General features: G+C 37.4%; 1 protein-coding gene and 1 long non-coding RNA gene across 3 annotated transcripts in view; one reads left to right on the forward strand and one right to left on the reverse strand.

The window, feature by feature from the left end:
• Positions 1-20,940, reverse strand: part of LOC147840462 (uncharacterized) — a 266,074-nt gene that overhangs the window by 17,602 nt on the left and 227,532 nt on the right. The gene's annotated exons all lie outside the window — the stretch shown is intronic.
• The window catches only part of ifnlr1 (interferon lambda receptor 1), a 99,561-nt gene continuing 85,807 nt past the window's right edge, over positions 7,187-20,940 (forward strand). Inside the window, exons 1-3 of one of the 2 annotated variants that reach the window (XM_087284958.1) lie at positions 7,187-7,456; positions 13,581-13,817; positions 19,590-19,705. The gene's annotated coding sequence lies outside the window, so the exon portion shown is untranslated. The remainder of the gene's footprint in view (positions 7,457-13,580; positions 13,818-19,589; positions 19,706-20,940) is intronic. The other variant, XM_087284957.1, reaches the window with a different exon arrangement.

Raw genomic sequence — 20,940 nt, forward strand, 5'->3', positions numbered from 1 at the left:
CGGGTGCTCCGGTTTCCCCCACAGTCCAAACACATGCACTGCAGGGGAATTGATGAGCTAAATTGGCCATAGTGTTTGAGTGTGAATGAGAGTGTATGGGTGTTTCCCAATGCTGGGTTGCATCCGCTGCATAAAACATATGCCGGAATAGTTGGCGGTTCATTCCACTGTGGCGAGTCCTGAAATAGAGACTAGGCTGAAGGAAAATGAACGAATAAATACTTGCAAAATAACTAGTAAAATTTCAACATGGCAAAAAACTAATTAAATTAGTTTTTAGATATGAGTTACTGAAACTATTATGTTTAAAATATATATGTTAGAAAAAAGTCTTCTCTCCAAAAAAAGGCATAAAACTAAAAAAATTCATTCAATTTATATTTGCAGGGCCGATAATTCCCATAATTCTGATAAGTAGCCCTAACTGTCTGTCGCACCCATTCACACAGATCTGCCGTTTGTGCACGCACAAGGACATGAGAGAGAAAAAGAGAGAGAGAGAGAGAGAGAGAGAGAGAGAGGGGTAAAAATAAATGCTGAATTAAAACTTTTTAAAATCCTGAATCAATATTAGAGTGAGTTTTGCATGCTGGAGGAAGGATGACACCATGGCCAGGGCCGGATTAAGCAATGGGCATTTTGGGCACAGGCCGAGGGGCCCGCGCACACTAGGGGTCCCTGCAAGGAAGCGAAAAATGACGATTTTGGAGTGTCTATTTAGGCAGTGCAAATACCGAACCTCGTTGGAATAAGCTAGGTAAACCATTTCCGCAAATCACTGTTTGATTGACAGAGACAACATAACTAAAGAGTGCAACAGACAGCAGCATAAGTGGCGTAGCTCGTAAAGCGCCTGGCAACATCTTTTGCCACTACCAATCATGAACCCGGTTCGAATTTAGCATCTGATTATCACGTTCTTCTTTTTTCCCCCACTACATATCGGATTTTGTCTACTCTTCATCCCGAGGAAGACAAGTCGGAATCATTAATAAGTGTGTGTATTATGGAGGATTCCTAGAACTGGATTGGAGAGGTGTTATATCCAAATCATGTGCATTATAAATGTGTAGAAGTTATACATTAAATAAAACAATAAATATAATTTTTAGTACTGCTTCAGTGAACGTGAACAAGTATATTAAAATCCATTAATTTCCCTTGTTGTATTAGTATCTTTTTTTCAAAGTGTGCTTTAAATGCTTTAAAAAGAAGTCTAATCTTTGTAGACTAGAAACATATCTACTGTATATCAATTATTTAAAAAATGCGGGCAATACAATATGGATTAATTTTTTTTAAATAAAATATTATATTAATCTTATTTGGGCCTGCAAGACATTATGCCCAGAGGCCTCTGAATTATTAATCTGGGCCTGTCCATGGCTGAAGTATTACTGTTAGACAGGTAATGTTTGGTTTTAATGCTCTTTTAGTCCCCCAGAGCTGATGTAGATTGGGTTGTTATGAATGGGTTATATGCACAGAAGTGTTGTTCAGCCAATGAAATCTCCCGGTGAAAGATTGATGGGAGTACTTTCAGTTTCATAAGGACCTTTTACGGCATCGATAACGCAGATTTTATTTATTTAAACAACAAAACATCAATAAATAGCGATATTCCACCTAAAGTGCTTTACTGAGCTGAAGTTGCTTTTATATTCACATTGGGTCATTTCTGAACGACGACAGCCCGTGATGTGCTCCCTATATTGCTACTCTGAATATTGGGTCTGAAACAGCATGTAAGTATGGCTTAGTAATGAGTTTAATTCCTGCATGCCGCCGGCAATCACTTAGCATACAGTAATGGCTTTAGGACAAAGCGTGTGAGACCAGCAATCCTTGCATGCATGAAATATTGCACATTATAGACCTTTTTCTTGGAACGCAAAATTACCCATGATGCTTTGCGTGTATGCGCAAGGAGATTGCGAAGAACTTCCGGTCGGCAGCTGATGCGTGTAAACAGTCACATTTGGACAGCTTTGAAACGATAGTTTTAATCTATTTTACCTGCTTTTATCCTCTTTGAACTAATACTGTTGTCCATCAGCAGCATCTCCTGGACTGATCATTTAAAGAAATGCGATCTAATAGGATGGAAAACAGCTGCTGTGAGGCGTTTTCCCTCGCTGTCAGACGGCATCTTCTGCAGTTTAAATGAAGCCTCGTCATCGCTAAAGTCAACGTTTTCTCTTTATTTCAAATATATAACCAGCCCAAACAAATGTAGTTCACCAAAATGTTTGACACACACACGTAGCCTGTACTGTGCCGCTGACACACTGATTTAATAACTGTGACAAAGTGAAAATATAGGCTAGTGTCATTTCAAAATGAAAGAAAAACACAAACCGTGGTGAATACAACACACGAAATAAAACACAAACGGCTCGCGATTAGAATGAACAGCAAATCAGCCAGCAGAGGATCAGTAACAGACTTTTATTGCTCATTTTTGTAAATTGCACGACTTTCATACCTGTTAAGTTTCATGCCAGTACTCTGGTTTACTCTCTCTCTCTCTCTCTCTCTCTCTCTCTCTCTCTGTGTGTGTGTGTGTTAAAGAGCCGCTGAGCTAACAGCTGACAGGCCGGGATCGCGCACACACACACTGTACGTTATTTCTGACGGCAGACACGTGAACTAGGAGAACGTTTTTCTTGTATTTCTGACGCACTTGAACCACACGTGACAGATCATAACGGCTTAAACAGACACATTTCTAAGTTGTGTGTCACAAAAACACTCTGTTATCCATTACAAACGTTATTGAAACCCATTTTCGGAGCGCAAATTACCAGTTGTACACGCTGTAAACGGAAGTTTTTAGCATTCTACCAGAAGACGCTGGTCGCTATGGCGCCCTCCATGCAGCAGCCATGAAAAAGGTCTATAACAAGTTCTGCTTGCTACACAACTGAAAACAAGCTTGATATAATACAGTTTGTTTTATTCATAATTGTAGTATTATAAAGTACTGTAAAGTTTTCTAACTGGTAAATGACATCTAGCTCTCTATTTACTGTGTGTGTTCGTGATTTCAGCGTGGCTTTGGATGACAGGGAAGGGACTGTGCTTCAAAGATATGCTAACCGGTTATTATTTAGGCACTTCACCTACTGCACCTTTAAGCCTTTAAACGTCACTGTAAACTGAATACTAGTGTCTCGTAAGAATGTCTAGTCAAGTATTATGTGCTGTCATCATGGCAAAGATAATATAAATCAGTTATTAGAAATGATTTATTAAAACTACGTTCAGAAATGTGTTGAAAAAAACATCTCTCCGTTAAACCGAAATTTGCAAGAGGGATTAATAATTCAGGAGGGCTAATAATTCTAACTTCAGCTGTGTGTATTCTTCATGCACACAAACCGCACATTCTGCCACTTCCATTTGCAATCCTACAGATAAAGAAAAGACCGAATATCATTTCTGAAGGTTTGTGAGCTTTTCGAGTGCTTTAAGTTGACACAATCATGCTGTTCTTATGATTATCCTCTCAGAAAATGCGCAGATATGAGGAGAAGATCTGCTCTCAAGGACGAAGAAAGTGCAGAGAACGGCTTTCCAAACACGTCCTGCCGTCGTGAACTGATGCGTTTTTGTGTCTGTCTTTCTGAGATGGAATGTAAAGAGACGTTTCAGCCTGAAGGCACTTTTCATCTTTATTACAGCCGAGTTCTGCCAGGTTCACTGTTTGTCTGCTTTGTCCTGAAACTCCAGCAAAACAGCGCTGGATTGAAGCTCGGGGAAATGTAACAGAGAATATGAGCTCTGGAAATCGATCTCAGGGCCTGCTAGAAGAAACAGCAGGTCTGTGTTGTTTCTGAAAGTGAGTTTCTGCTTTGTCATCCTTTGTCATATTCAGCATGTCATTCAGCTACACAAAACTGAAGTGGGGGCTTTTACTGCAACAGACTTTGTCTGCGATCAAAAGTCTCCCACATGAATATTGTAGCGTATATGGCAATATTACAGGAATAGCAGTGCGATATGGCTGCATATCGGCACTGGTGGAAGGTGTGTGTTGGCTTGAGGCTGCAGGCCAGGTGCTTTAGTGTCCGACCATTGAAGATATACAGCCATGTTACACTGCTACGAGTGTAATATTGCGTTTATACAACAGTTCGGCAGCATAATCATGTATATGAAAAGGAAAATCAACCACAGAGAGTTTAAAAATCCTTTTTGTATGAGGAACTACTTTCTTTCTTACCAGGTCTAGAAAATATGATCATATCACCCCAATGTTATCCTCCTGACACTGGCTGCCTGTTAAGTTTTGAATTGATTTTAAAATATTACTTCTTACCTATAAAGCCAACCTTCTGTCTCGCTACAATCCAACCCGCTCTTTAAGATCTTAAAACTCAGGGCTTCTGGTAGTACCTAGAATAGCAAAGTCGAGTAAAGGAGGTCGAGCCTTTTCATTTATGGCTCCTAAACTCTGGAATAGCCTTCCTGATAATGTCCGAAGCTCAGACACACTCTCCCAATTCAAAACTAGATTAAAAAACTATACAGCGCCACTGATTCGATCCAAGACCAGCGATGAGATGATCCCAAGGTTTCCATAATCCTGGACCAGATTGTATCCTGAGCAGCTGCTGTGGTGGTCATGGAGGAGTGGAGAGCATGAGACTGATTCCTGTGGCGCTCTAGGGACAGACGAGTCTTCGCTGAGGTCAAGCATTCTCCAGCCTCCGGCGCCTAGACCGCAGCTCTGCACAAGACATTTGGCCATAGGAGAAATGGTCGTGCCCAACTGAGCCTGGTTTCTCTCGAGATTTTTTAATTCTTGGTTCGGGATCTAAAGAACTGCACATTGATGGATTTGCTTTTCAGTGTTTGGACTCTCAGTAGTGATTATTAAACCACACTGAACTGAACTTAAACTCGGAAAACTGAACTACACCATTTCAATTTACTATGATCTTCTATCTGAAGCTTCTTTGACACAATCTACATTGTAAAAGTGCTATACAAATAAAGCTGACGTCTGCAGCTGACGTCAGAACAGCAGAGACTGTTGCTGATTCACCAATGTCACTTTAGAGCTCAGACAACCCAAGTTGGAAAAAGTCATTTCCGGGGGGATACAGAGTTGATTTGCGGGAGGTAGCGGATTAGTGGGTGCTTGAAGAGAGAGAGAGGGGGGGGCGAATCTGTAAAGGGGCGTGTGCGTGCGAGACGTACTTGAAGAGCGGTGGGGATGAGTTGCGCGTGAGATGTACTTGAAGAGCGGTGGGGGTGAGTTGTGCGCGACGTACCTGAAGAACGGTGGGGGTGAGTTGTGCGCGACGTACCTGAAGAACAGTGGGGGTGAGTTGCGCGAGACGTACCTGAAGAACGGTGGGGGTGAGTTGCGCGAGACGTACCTGAAGAACGGTGGGGGTGAGTTGCGCGAGACGTACCTGAAGAGCAAGTAGGAATGCCGTGGAGAGAGGGGTGTGCAACATATTTAAGGACCGGGCAGGAGACGCGCGATTTCCTGGAGATTATGATTCATTTGTGGGCATCCGGGAGTGTCTGTGCATTTCAGGGATACTCCCGCAACTTCCGGGAGACTTGGGATGTCTGAGAGCTTGTATTTGAATGATTCTCTGGCGTAATGTCTAAGTTGATGACAAAACAGCTGATTTTGCTAACATCTTAAGATTATAAGGCTGAGTGGCATGAAATGCCATCAGTCTATAGCAATTTTCCCAGTATTTTGCCGTTGCAGTCAGGATATTAAAATAAGTAACCATGAAAAAGCCAAAGCAAGGCAAACACTAGCATATAACTGTGGTATAAATACAGCACTACAACATGCAAAAGAGAGAGATCGACTAAGAATGTCACTTACCTGATTTATAATGATTTAATCAGCTGTAGTTTGAAATACAAAAAGAAAATGCTGAGTTTTTCTCCCTTTAAAGGGTTATTATGCAATGTCTGTTGCCATCTTGTGCCGCAACTGTCTTTGCTCTGCTCAGTATGACAGGCTAATAGCCGCCGACGCCCTCTATCCCTAAAATTAGTATTTAAAATAGGCACTATCCTTATAAATAAACTGCATAGTTGCAATCTAAACAACTACATTCTTGACGAAAAAGCCTTAAAGTATATGATGTTGTCCACCAGCCAATATTTGTTAAACTGGAGTGAGTTTATTGATCTGGTGTCACTCTATGTGGGCGGAGTAATACACAAGGATGAAGGGGCTGTATGAGAGCTATTACTGCAGAATATTTCATGACTATCAGCCAATCAGATTCAAGAACCAGACAGAACTGTTGTATAAATATTGTTATATAACTCTTTATTAAGAGTGTTGGGGAAGGCTACTTTTGAAAAATGCATTTTTACGACATTGAGTTACTCCCAAAAAAGTAACTAGTTTAGATTACTTAGTTACTTTTTATGGAAAGTCATGGGTTATGTTTGTATTGAGTAACTTTTATGTTACTTTTTCTTACCTGGCTGAGGCTTAATCTCTTTTAGAACTTGTGTTTTTTCCCCTTTTTTGTCGAATAGTAGAGCTGTGCAATGAATAACTCACTGTACAACCTTCATTTATCTAAAAAAAACAAAAACAAAAAACATTATAAATTAATAATTTGGGATAATGTAATCTTCTGAGAACTTCCTGAGCCCAGAGCCATGCTGTACAGACTGATGAAAGTTTAAAGCAATGTGTTTGCTACTTTTGCAATTTTTGTTCATTGAGACAATTCCCTTTTGCTTTTCTTTAATGGGTTCAAAATAATGACAAAACTTATAGAAATGCAAGCCTCTGGCCTCCTGTTGCACAATGTGACTGTTAATTTTAATTCAGCAATTTAAATTTTAAAAGACAATGTTTGAACTAAAAGGTAACTTGCATTGTATTTTTTAAAAAGTAAGAAAATATAATTACCTTTTTTTTTTTTAAGTGAGGCATTACATATTACTGCCTAACTCACACTTCTTGTAATCCAACACTGTTTATTAATGAATGCTGGTAACTATCTGTCAATGCAAAGATGCAAATTAAATTTATGAGCAAAATTGTAATATTGCATAAAACATTTGAGAATACAAGTACAAAACAATTTATAGGCTAAATCGTTTCACCCGCACTCCCCCATTAGTTACTGTGAGTTGGTACTGGCCAAGTGAACCAGGATATAAATCTTCTCTGCGTTCGCGATCTGGTTTCAACTTATTGCTACCGGTCGACGCTGCAGGTTAAGGACTTCGGGAACAATAAAACTTAGTAAAACGAAATAAATAAGCCTTTCATCAGTGAACACACAATATGAAATAGCGGAATAATGGATTGTATGTGTTACGGGGGCCGCGCAATGACGTTTAAGTTACTTCATTAAAAGTTAGCTTCGGTTATTTGGCGTTAACGTTACATTTAAAGTTCACTTCAACCGCTGCTCAGCTGCTTCTGTCGGAAATGCCGCTTTCTGCCAAGGTGAGTGAAGGACTACTAGTAAATGTTCATTTCACCTTTGTAAGACTGTCTCTATTAAATTTTCAAAGACAAAAGTAGTTACTTTAACTGTTATTATGCAGATGTCGTGAAACAAAATGTTGTTTTTGTAAAACAAGTATGTTAACATCGAGTCAATCGCGTCTGTTTGCCGTGTTGTCGCGCTGTATTTGTTTGTTTCTTTGTGAAATGAACAATATTTCTTTCAACCGATTTAAAATCAGTATTTCTATCATATTGCATTATATCTGTATTTTTAAAAAATGTTATTTTGGTTATTTGTAATGACGTTTTTTTTTATTCAATTCACGTGGTTCATATACGGTCATGGAAAACCTCATAGAATTTTGACATTTTCCAGGCCTGGAAAAGTTTAGTAAAAACAAAAAAGCCACAAAAAGTTTTGGAAAGGTCATGGAAATTTGAATATAGGTTAGTTGTCTTTACTTTTCTGTCTTTGGCCAAAAACATTAATTTGTTCATTCATTTGTTTTTCTTTTGCTTAGTCTCAACTTCAGAGGTGACCATGTAGCCAGACATATTTACTATTCCAAAACAGGGCTCGAAATTAACTTTTTTACTTGGTAGCACTGGTGCTCCCAACTTCAAAAAGTTAGGAGCATCCTAAAAAATTTAGGAGCACCCATTTTCTTTTTAGTTATGCGCCGATCTTGATTCTTAATGGTTGATTTTGATTAGCACACGTACATCTCGGAGATGTCTATTTGACGTCTGCATTCACATCTGCAAGACATCTACAAGACGTTTCCTATCAGATGTGAAATAGACTTCTATTAGACATCTTTAAGATGTTTGAGATTCAGAATGTGTGTAGAACTGCCAGACGTTTGTATACAGCAGGTGCTTTCCAGATCAAGAGATCTTTAACAGACATCTTGCAGATTTACAGAATATATACAGAAAATATCTAATACAATGGCATTTCAACCTTTATACTATTAAAAGGGATAAATCAAGTATATAATTTCTTATATTAGTATTACTTAATTGTTTAGATTTTTAAAAGGCACATTAACTTTTCACATTTAGACATGGATCGATAATTGCAATAATTTGACCATAAACAGCTGAAAAAATTTATTGGAAATAAAAAATCATTCTCTGTCACAAGGGGGCGCTTTAGGAGCGCTGAAATATTACGGTTTCCCTAGTAATGACTGTACACAAATCAGCATTATATGCGACCAAAATGGTCGCAATTTCGAGCCCTGGAAAATATTATTAATCTTTTAGAATACAAATTCTATTGTTTTTAAAGGGGAAACAAACTTGTGTTTTACCCAGACATTTGAAAAGAATATAGTTTAGAGCAGTAATCACAAAAATCGTGATATTTCTATCCTAGGTTATCATACCATCAGAATCTTATACCGGCCCATGCCTAACCACCTCTGCATTTTGACAAAAATGAAAGTGATGTGAGAAGTGATGTCATGCATTTAATTACATTTAATGTTACTCCTTAAAGGAGATGATTTACTTAATAGGATTTAAATAATGCAAAATGTTTTATTCATTCCAGTGAACACATCTAGAGTCCTTGGCATTCTGCTTTACACCACTGCATCTTATGCTTTGCGTTGCACTTAATTAACTCAGCTTTGATTCAGCTAGTCGGCAATATTGGGGTAAAATTGCTTTTATATTTGTACATTCAGACTTCTCGGTATAATTATATAATTTTAATTCTTAATAGGGAAATCATATTAGCAGCCAATGACTATAAATGTACAACATTGATCACAGTCAATTAAATGATGCCAATGTTGTTTTGAAATCACACTTGCCTGCAATTTCACACAGAATATTTAAAGTACCATGCTAAACAAGCATGTCACAAGTTGTCTCTGTTCAAAAATGAATGAACGTGCAAATATAAAATCAACTTTATCTCCATCTCAGCAGTGGAAACCCATTCCATAAAGCTCTCTTTGCGTTGTCTTAAGCTAATCTAAGTAGAAGTTTGGAGGCTGGTAGCCATTTTCATGCTTCTTGAAAGTACTTGAAGTGCAGATATATGAATTGTAAAAGACCTAGAATGTACTTAAACATGTTATATCCTTGAAAGTGCTTGAATTAAATTAGAAATTTAATTATTTCAACTGCCAGAAACAGAATAATTTTTAAAAAATCTTATTTGTACAAGAACTTATAATAATAATAATAATAATAATAATAATAATAATAATGCACTTTTTAATAAATAATTCAGAAACCACATTTGAATACAAGTATTCAATTCAACAAACTTTACTTAAGTTCTTTGAACATAACTGTTTAAAATAGTCTAAATGTTTGAAAATGACATTCAAAATTTTATTATTCTAATATTTTAATGTAAATATTATTAAGTGGAAGTGAAATGGTTAAGTACAGTAAAGACTTTCATGGCTCTGCAGTTGTGAATTACAAAAGTGCTTGATTTAAAATTAATAGTGCTTTAAAAATGTCCTTGAATGTGTGCTGTTCATGAAAGAGTTGGAACTGTCTATTATTATTGACCTTGCAGAAAGTTGGCGACTTGCACTTTCTGTTTCAGCATGCGCCAAAAGTGTGTGCGCCTAACTCCTCTGTGTATTTTACATGGCCTACAACTTAAAGGCTGAGTTGGTATTGTTCCCAAGTGCTTCTACTTTGTTATAATAATGCTAACAGTTGAGTGTGGAATATTTAGTAGTGAGGAAATTTTGCAAATGTGCCTGCTTTTGCACAGGTGGCAAACTATTATAATACCATGCTCAAATTCACTGAGCTCCTGAGTCTGAGCCATTCTTTTACAAATGTTGTTGAAACGTCTGCATGCCTAGGTGCTTGATCATATACGCATATGGCCATGGAAATGATTGAACACCTGGATTCAATCATCTGGAGGGTAGTGCTGCAAAATATTGGGGCTGTTTACACCTGGTAGAGCTGCACGATTTGGAGGGGGAAAAACGTGATTAATCGGATCAAATTTGTGTTTTATTACCATATTGTTTAGAGCTACGGGTTTTATGTGGTGGTTTTAACAGCACCAAAGAAAGGCCAAGCATAATCACAAAACGTCTACATACACTATGCTACTGTTTATTTAAAACCTCTTAAATGCTGTTTATTGCTGCCATTTTTTCCAATAAAGTTGTCAGTTGTCTTGATAAATTAAGAAAATAACTACAGTATTTGAAATTCAATTAAAAGAATTGGATTTAAAATCTAATATACTGTATATAAGGATATAAAACCTTTACTTATATATTTTTTAATTTTTCACATTGTTCAGGATAATGTGCTTACAAACTTTCAGAACTTTAAAAACTATTTTTGTTGCCATATTTGATATCGCAAATTATCGCAGCTTTTGCAATTTGATTATCGCACCCTTTTAAAGCTGCGGTCACACTAGAGCAGGGGTGTCAACTCAATTCCTGGAGGGCCGAAGCCCTGCACAGTTTAGTTCCAACCCTGCTCCAACACACTTACCTGTAGGTTTCAAACAAGCCTGAGTGACTCAATTAGTTTGATCAGGTGTGTTTAATTAGGGTTGGAACTAAACTGTGCAGAGCTGCAACCCATTTGGAACTGAGTTTTACACCTGTGCACTAGAGTTTGTGCGTGCGAAATTCTGTAGTGCGGCAATGTGAAAAGGGGCAGAATTAAAAAAGATGACATTTAAAAAAGCGAGTGATTGGTTAATGTTTTAAATTCCTATCCAGAGACGTCATGTTTTGATCTTTGATTGGTCTCACACAATCACATGATGCGATTTAGCAGGTCAGAGTTCACCAAGCTTGAACTTACCAATGCAGCGAACTGGGAAACTTGCCGCACGACCTTGCATTTCCAGTTTGACGCGTTCGCATGCATATGAATGTAAGTCTATGGGAAGAAAAGTGCAGTGTGAGCGCAGCTTGAATCGCAATTTCCATTTAAAAATGATTAATTGTGCCGGTTTAACACCTGGGAACTTTTTTTTTTTCTTTTTTTTTTTTTGCTATCAAATGGTCAGATGTGAATGCCCTCCAAAACATTCGAGACTGATGTATATTTGATCACTCAGACCTCTTCTGGAGGTGGTCTGGGATGCATTCCAGTCAAAACTGGACTGGTCTAAATTCATCTGTTACTGTGGCTTTCCAGACACCCATAAAGCACTATTAATTTAGATTTTTAGCTTTGCTGAATTGTATTAATCTCTGCTTGTCATTTAATTTTTAATTAATTTTTTATTTACAGATACAGCTACAGTATTTAAGCAGTCTGGTGAAATTAAATTAATAACACAATAAGGACTGCACATTGTATTGTTTCAGCATTGTTATCATAATGTGTGTCTGCAGTAGGCATGGGCCGGTATTAGATTCTGATGGTAAGATGATAACCTTGAATAAAAATATCATGGTTTCACAGTCTCACTGTATTGTGATTACTGCTTTAAAATATAGATATTTTTAAATGTCTGGGTAAAAAAACAATTTTTTTTTCCTTTTGAACACAGTATATTTTATTTTGAGAAACATTTTAAATATTTTGGAGCAGTAAACGTGCCAGGCTAAATGAATTATTGACTTCTGCTGTCTTCATTTGTTTTAAACTGAATTTTTTAACAATTTAAAACGAAAACTTTTTTGCTGGAGATATTGTTGTCCTAAAAAAAATTAATTAATTAATTATAAACAAATTTTAAAAATCATACCAATTGGAATTTTCAAAACCGTGACTTTTCCAAACCACCTTGAAAACAGTTATCGCCCCATGCCTAGTCTGCAGTAGCGTTCACATGGCAGCATATGCAATTATCAGCACACCAATTGACAATACATGGAGTCATTGCAAAGTGTAACCATAACAGTGAATCTTTATCATTTTCATGTGCTCTAAAGGCATTTCAAGAGAACTTAAAGCATTCGGGCACAAACATATACAACATTTGTATAACTTTAATAAAGAAAATATTACTTATTATTAGGGGTGTCACAATTTCGATTTTTAATCGAAATCGATCGAAATTTATGCTCAATTTTGATTATCAAATCAAAAAATAGAATCGTCGATGCTGCCACGCCCCCATGTCACGTCAGCTTGGCTTGCCAAGCGGGAAAAAAACAGGCTTGTTGAAGTGCTTGTTGAACTGCAGAAGCAGAAGACCCGTCGACAGAACTTAAACCCTCTCCTCTTTCAATGAAGTCGCCTGTGTGTAAGCATTTTGGATTTCCAGTGAGTTATGTTGACAACGTTTGTGTTGTCGACAAAAAAAAACACCGTTTTGGAAGCTCTGCTATGTACGTATTACGTACGGTTCGTCCGATAGACAACACCGGCATCGCGACAACGATTTGACATCCACAGTGGCGTGTAGCATTTCTGAGCAGCCCTCCTTCCTCTTTACCTCTGAAAAGGCACATCACGTGACCACACAGACAAAGACGCACACACAGCCATGCACTCGAGACAGCAGGTCCAGTCAGAGGATTAATAGACTGCTTCAATCTTTCACTCACTTGTACTTGGTCATTTTAGCGAACACCTCAGATACTGTTGGCTGGTTTCTGTTGGTTGTGCGTCTTTTTTACCGACGCCATTATAACGACACAGATCACTGCCTATTCACCAGTCCTGCAGAAAAAGTGATTGACAGGTGGTAATTATGTGTGTATCTTGCCTTTATTCATGTACTGTATGATTTGTTTATGGGTAAAACAAAGACCATGCAGGTCAGGTAGTTTAAACGGTAGGCTACAAATGGTCATTAATTAATTAATTATTCATAATCGAATCAAATCGTGCCTTTAGAATCGAAAATGTAATCGAATCGAGGATTTGAAGGATCGTGACACCCTTACTTATTATTAAATATGAAGACTATACAGTGTTATTTTTCATTTCATTGTTCAATTTGTGCACCTGAATACTTTTTGACGCCAGAAACCATAAAGCGCAGTTTATTTCACTATCACAATATATAGCAGAAAAACAAGTATTACAGACTTTTCTCATTATTGTACAGCCCTGTCCTAAACCTGTGTTTGTTCATATACATGTGATCTATGTTTGATTTTATAAAATGATTCAGTTTTCTGATTATCACATTTTCTTTTCATCACAGACTGATGACTGGATTGTTCTCCCAGAACTGATGATCTGCTCTTGTCATTTGAATCCCCGAGAAAAAATATTGCGAGCTCTGGTTCATCATGGCATCGGTCCTTCAGCCATCTGGGGATTTAATGAGGCTGGAAGAGGCCTCAGCGATGCCCGTCTGTCCACCCCACGACCCTGTCGCTTTGCAGTTTCCCATGATGCCTCAGCAAGCCTCCTCACGAGACTGGATTGAACTCATATGGTGAGTTTAGATGAGACAGTCTGCCACACACATGCTCTGATGTGAGGGGGACAACTTTTAATGCATATAGCTTGCATTTTTGAGCTGCAGTGCTTCTGATTTAATATTATTGATTTGTGTTTGCTATTAAGTTTATGTTTCTGGTTTGTATTTCTGGTAACAGACCTAAGCTTATAAACGTGTATAGTAAAATGTGAACTAGGGAGACACTTTTGAGAAGGGCCAGACAGAATCTACTCACTTCAGGGCTTTCAGAAGTGCTAGTCTGATGTCACAGGGCTGTTATGTTTTGCAGTCAGGCTACCAAAGTTTATCTTCCCTGCCTGTCAGGCTATCTTAATAGTAGTAAAACTAATAGACTTTTTTGCATTATCACACAAATGTCTTGTTTTTTTTTGTTGTTGTCATTTTCATGCATCAATGAGCCACTATGAATATGTGTTTGAAATTACAGTCTCGCTAACTGTTGTCAAAAGAACCGGTACTTCAGTACCAAGTAGATAAGAAAAAACAAAAACAAAGGTATGCCTACCTGGTTTTCACATGATTTTTTTTTTCAGAAACAAATTTTAAAAAGTTAAATAATACATTATTAAATATATAAGTAAAATGTCAATATATATATATATATATATATATATATATATATATATATATATATATATATATATATATATATATATATATATATATATATATGCATCATATAATACATTACATGCACTAATAATAATGATAATAATAATATTTATTAAATAATTTATTTGCTATTTGATCCACTTGAATTTGTTTAGAGCTACCATAAACTGAAGTTTGCCTACCCAAATTGTTACCAGGGAGTTTGTCATTGGACCTGGAGTTAATTTATTTGTGTGCAGAACTTTGTGAAATCAAATAAATAAATAATAATAATAAAATATTTGTGAATTTATGCAGATTTATTTATGAGCATCGGCACAAAAACTTAAACAAATATATAAATTTTTAATATTAAAGATATTAATTATACATTATTTAAACTTTACGATATTTATTAATGTTTTGAATGTTATTCATATTAATCGGATTAGTTGTGTTATTAGTCTTGGCAAAAGTTTAAACTTAGGAATGTTTAACAGTTCAGATATTATTTTCACTCAATTCAAAGAAAATTAAATGTGTTTTCCTCTTATTGATGGGATATAATCTGCCATGATTATCAGATGTTTTTAAACAATTTACGTAAATTGGTGCATCTCTAACTATAGAGTCAATTATTTAGTTTCCAAATGAATCAACTGTTTAGTACCAATTGTTTGAATAAAATATTTAATTAATCATTATAACTGGAATCTGCTGCCAACAACTGCTCGGTTTAGTATCATACTGAACAGTGAATAGCCAAAACCAGCCAACACATCAGCACAAAAGCACATGTTATCAAGCATATGTTTAAATGCATGCATGCTGTTTTCACTTCTGTGGAACATATTTTACCATGCAAAAAGCAATGCATGTTTTACTTTTCATCATGTTGATGTTTATAATCGAATCCCAAGATGCTTATAACCAGTTTACTTACTGTAACATGAAGATTCTACCCTGTAGTTCATCAAGTGCAGTTTCTTAATGTGGTTTTTACTATGTGCATCCTACAGATCCATGTTTGCCTGAAGGGCCATGAAATATTAATTTCAGACAAAATGGTGCTGTTTGTATTAAATCTGCTCAGCATAATGTATTTGCATATTAGAGACCTACATAGGGCCTTCACTGTCTACTGTGCACATGATTTATGCACTTTCTCCATTTAATCCGCCTTCCCTTTTTATCACTTCACAGGACAAATGCAGCATCTATTACAGAAATGTATAATGTGTTTTTGATAAAGCACTTGAATTCTTCAGTAAAATGTGCAACTTAAGCTCCTTTTGACTGCTTTGCTAAGTAGATTAACGTACGATTTTGCATTACTGATGTATATATATCCTGTGAATATGTAAGTCCGCTTCATATAAAGAGCATTTTTTATGGCTACGTATTGCTTTTAGATACTAAAGTCATAAAGGGAACCTATTATGCAAAAATAACTATTATAAGGGGTTTAAACACAGTTGTGTGGTAATGGTTCATGAATAGAACCAGCTTCTAATGGTAAAAATTAATACATTTTTAAAAATATTTAATAATAATAGTAATAATAATAATTGCTTACATTTACATAGCGCTTTTCTGGGCACTGGGGGGATCTCCTCATCCACTATCAGTGTGCAGCATCCACGTGGATGACGCGACGGCACACACCACACACCAGCCGATTAGTGGAGAGGAGACTGAGTGATGAAGCCAGTTATGATATGGGGAGGGTTAGGAGACCATGATGGACAGAGGCCAGTGGGCAGATTTGGCCAGGATGCCGGGATTAAACCCCTACTCTAGATCGAAGAGCATCCTGGGATTTTTAACAACCAGAGAGTCAGGACCTCAGTTTAACATCTCATCCAAAAGACTACGGTCACTGAGCAGTATAGAGTCCCCATCACTATACTGGGGCATTAGGACCCACACAGACCGCAGATTGAGCGCCCCCTGCTGGCCTCCCTAACATCACTTCCGGCAGCAACCTAGCTTTCTGGTTTCTCATCCCGGTGCTGACCGGCACAGCCCTGCTTGGCTTCAGTAGGAGACCATGTGAGAGTTGCAGAGAGATATCTGCCGGCTAATAATCACACTCGATTAAAACGGTCTGCAGAAACACTTTGATTGACATTCTCCCTTTGTACGTGTCATCAGAGTAGGAAAGCCACGCCATTAGTAATGATCTCTACCTCATTTTCCAGGTAGGTGTGTTGAAGCAAATTGGAGCTAAACTATGCAGGACACCAGCACTCCAAGATCGAGATTGTGCACCCTTGCTCTAGAGCACAGGTGTCAAACTCCGTTCCAAAAGGGCCGCAACCCTGCACAGTTTAGTTCCAACCCTAATCAAACACACAAGATCGAACTAATCGAGTCCTTCAGGCTTGTTTGAAACCTACAGGTAAGTGTGTTGGAGCAGGGTTGGAACTAAACTGTGCAGGGCTTCGGCCCTCCAGGGATTGAGTTTGACACCCCTGCTCTAGAGACATCAAAAACTTATTTTACATTTTGTAAAAAGGAACATAATAGGTCTCCTTTAAAGTTTGCATGATGGTTTTGGTGCTCAGAGCTGAATCTCATTGATTAATTTTGCCAAGTGACAAAGATTTAACATCTCTTAAGCTTGTTCACTACGGCTAAAAGAACAAAACAACATGACATTTGCTTGAAACAGCAGTTTTAAAGGGCACCTAGGTTACCCCTTTTTTCAGATTTAATATAAGTCTTTTGCGTCTCTAGAATGTGTATATAAAGTTTCAGCTCAAAACACTAATCAGATTTTTCATTATACCTTTTACAAGATGCTGTTTTAAACTGATTTCCAGCACAGGGTGGTTTTGTTGTACTGCGCCTTTAAGACGAGTCTTTCCCGCCCACTGCATCTACGTTCCTTCCCACGTGCTTTAATCTCCTCCCTCGGCTGCGTCAGACAACAGACAGACTTAAAGGAAGAAGGTCTCACGTAGCGTTTGTGAGAAATACTACAGCAAGGCTCAACAATAAGGACTGCCCAGGGCCAGCTTGAGAGACACTTGGGACAGTAGACCGGATCATTACTGGCCCGATTGGGACAGTGCTGCCTTGTCACTAACATTTAATTTGTCTGTGACTATTTGTCAATTGAGTTTGTGCTTTTAAGTTTTTAAACATTACCTTCTCTGTTATGTCGTAAACACCATATTGCTTTCCAGTTCCTCTTATTTGATTGACCATGATATTTTTTTTCTGTAACCTGGTAAAAACCAGTACAGCGAAGAAACGGCAACATGGAGGCAACATCAAATTATAAGGCTAAAAGAAATTGTCTGTTTCTAACGTCTTGGAAGTAGACATTTACGTGTGACTAACAGAACAAAATAAAAATGAAGTGAAATTTTGCACTGTTTGCGGCCATTTTGACAAGTCAGCCACCTTTTTTTAACAGTTTCTCTAGTGCTCTTTTTGTTTGCATAACACTTTTATTTACAATTTATTTTAAATATTAAAATTCTAGATTCAAAGACTTTATTTTTGACACATTATTTAAAATGTGGCAAAAAAATAGCTATTAACTTCCTTTTTTTTTTTTTGGTGGGGCCAGTGAAAATTTTGGCAGGGCAAGTAAAAATCTGAACCACTTGCCCGATCGGACCAGTAGAAAAAATCCATAGCATGGAACCCTGTACAGTAAGAACTAATCTTTACTAATCAGTATTGTGAAGTTGCATTGAGTCACACACAATATCGTTACCAAGTTCACGCGCAGGCGATTGCTGATTGCTGATCCTAGCAAACAGAACTGACCTTTTATTCCCGGTTGCTTTGCGTATGTCTGCCTGGTCTTGTTGACATATACACGTGACTACCGGAACAAGTTAATGCGCGCAGCTGTCAATCAATTTGGTGGGCGGGGGGACCGCACTCCTATGTAAAGTTCCGGTCGGCCTGAAAACCGCTCTAATTGGTCCACCGTTTTTATGTTGTTAAATTAAAGGACTGGGTGTGTTTGTATCACCCCAATATGATGGTCTATACACCATATATACACATATGTTTGTCCAAATAGCTTGAAAAGTTAGATTTTTCACCATAGGTGCCCTTTAATGTTTGTCAGAGTGTACAGAAACAAGCTAGTCAGCAATGGCTTTTGCCTTTAAATGAAGTTGTTTTTTGCTTAGGGTTTTCACATTGGGAGTAAGCCATTAAATTAGATTCTAAAATATTAAATTATTCTTTATAAATTTCTAGCTGTCAAAAATGTGTTCTCAATGCACTTCAAAAGTGAGCACTGAAGCGTGTGGTCTACAGATTTGAGCGAAATCCCAGCCGTTTAATAATTACTCAAGGACATACGTGGCTTTTCATTGCATTTTGATGAAATGATCATTGAATTTGCCAACGGTTGTGAGCTAATCACATCTTTGGTTTGGGTTAATACACTTACCGTAGGAGCAAGTCAATTAGGTATCCGGGAATGTTTTGTTTTTGGTTTGTTTACTGTATGTGTTGTGGAACTAATTTGAGCTAATTACATTTGCATGGACTGAATTCTGATCATAAAGACATTTTCTGTTTGTCTCTGCTGGGCTGCAACCTCACTAAGGCTCCTACGGCATTATTAGAGAACACAGGCTCTTTGAAAATGCGTGCTTCAGTCTACATTTTTGTGTAACTAGAAAAAACATAAACATTTTAAAGCAATTTGCTATAATGATTTCTAGCTTTAGTTCTAGATTTTCTAACTTTTGTTCTTTGGTGCAATGATATTTATAGGGACATGATATCAATAAATAAAGTATTTTTTGTTCAGTTCTTTGCACAACGCCACAAAATAAGTAACACAAATGTCAAAAGAACATGACAAGCGCTGCCTTTTACTGGAAGTATATCTGAAACCTACTAGTTCTGGAATTTTCATGAATGATTTGTTTGTTTGAATGAATCTTTAATGTGACTGGAACGATGGCTGCGCCCGAAACCACCTACTACTCAGTAGGTACAGCATTTGATTTTAAATGAACTACTCGACCTTTAGAAAAGTACGTTCTATACAGTATGAATGTGAGAAGTATGAATGGAATCCGGATGGCATTTCATTGTATTGTTGGCCATGTGTTGGCATGCATATGACAAACAAACTTGACCTTAACTTGAACTTAATCATGGGTTTTTCAGCTCAGACTGCATGCATTGGTGAAGCTGACTGTTTTAGGACTGCTGCGTCACATAAGAGCGACTCAAATTTGAAGACTTGTCAGAAGAGCTGAGCTAATCATAGACAAAAGACCCAGGTAAATGATGATTTATTCTCTCTCATAGCATTCTAGTTGTGACTTGTTTGTAGTATGATCAACGTTTGGGTTAGTTGTGTATGTTTTTGGAAGCAGTTTGTACTATTTTTATGATATTTTGTCAAATTGAGTGTTATGACTAAAAAAAAAAAGCTTTGTCATGCTAAACGAGACGCAAAGGTCTGAGTCTTGAGCTAACCATCACTGGATGTACTTTAAGTTTGCAAAAATATGCAATGCGTCCTCTAGTAGATTTGTCATCTGATGCATGCAACCAACCCTTCCCGGAGCAATGTATTTTACATTTTGTAAAAATGTAAATAAAGGCATGCATTTACAATGAGCCTGTGCTGTTAGTGTAGTTTTTTTCCATATCACCATGCAGAGGGTCATTTTTAGTGTTAGTAGAACTACAGTATTAGTGGAAGTATTTTCTGATTGGTGTTTTCATCCCTCAGGAACAGGGAATGATTGTAGTTGTTGGAACTCCTTTTTGGGGGAGAACTAAATTAGCTCCCATTTCAGTTAGTGTCTGTACTTCAGCACAATAGGATCAGTGTTGGGGAGTAACTAGTTACATGTAACAACGTTACATAATTTAATTACAAAATTAAAGTAACAGTGATTTGTTACAGTTACTGAGAAAAAATGTGTAACTAAATTACAGTTACTTATGAAAATGTGAAATATGATGTGTGATGATATGTGGGGTTACATCTGAATATGTTGAATAATATTAATCTTTTGCTTTACCTGTTTGCCTGAATGCATGATGCCTTCTGCTAAGGCCATTTATTAAAGCGCTGCTATTCTGCTAAACTACATTTCTCAGTAGCGTGGTGGTAGCGTTGCTACTTTATATATAAAATAGCTTTTCAGAAGCGAAGCTATTTTATTAGTCAAGTAGCACAGTAGCGTCCACACAAGCTACATTTACCGATCACGGACCAATAAGTGACGACACTGCATTCACAGAGCTGTGAGGCCGGTGTCTAGCCGATGAAAATAAAGCCATTTGATGGCGAGAATTCTTCCTGTTTTACGGTGGTCGACAACAAACTTTTTGGTGCGTTACTGCCACCTTTCGCTCTGGTAGGTGATGTTGCCAACCAAGGTTAACAGAAGTTTGCTTGATGGAAAGATGACAGAGGGAGAGGAGGTCTCTATATAGTTCACTGTAGCAAAATATAATTATATAAACACAATATAATGCTCATTTCTAAATATTTCCCTTT

Source organism: Danio rerio, chromosome 16, assembly GCF_052040795.2.
Source record: "Danio rerio strain M-AB ecotype USA chromosome 16, GRCz13ab, whole genome shotgun sequence".
Lineage (NCBI taxonomy): Eukaryota > Metazoa > Chordata > Actinopteri > Cypriniformes > Danionidae > Danio > Danio rerio.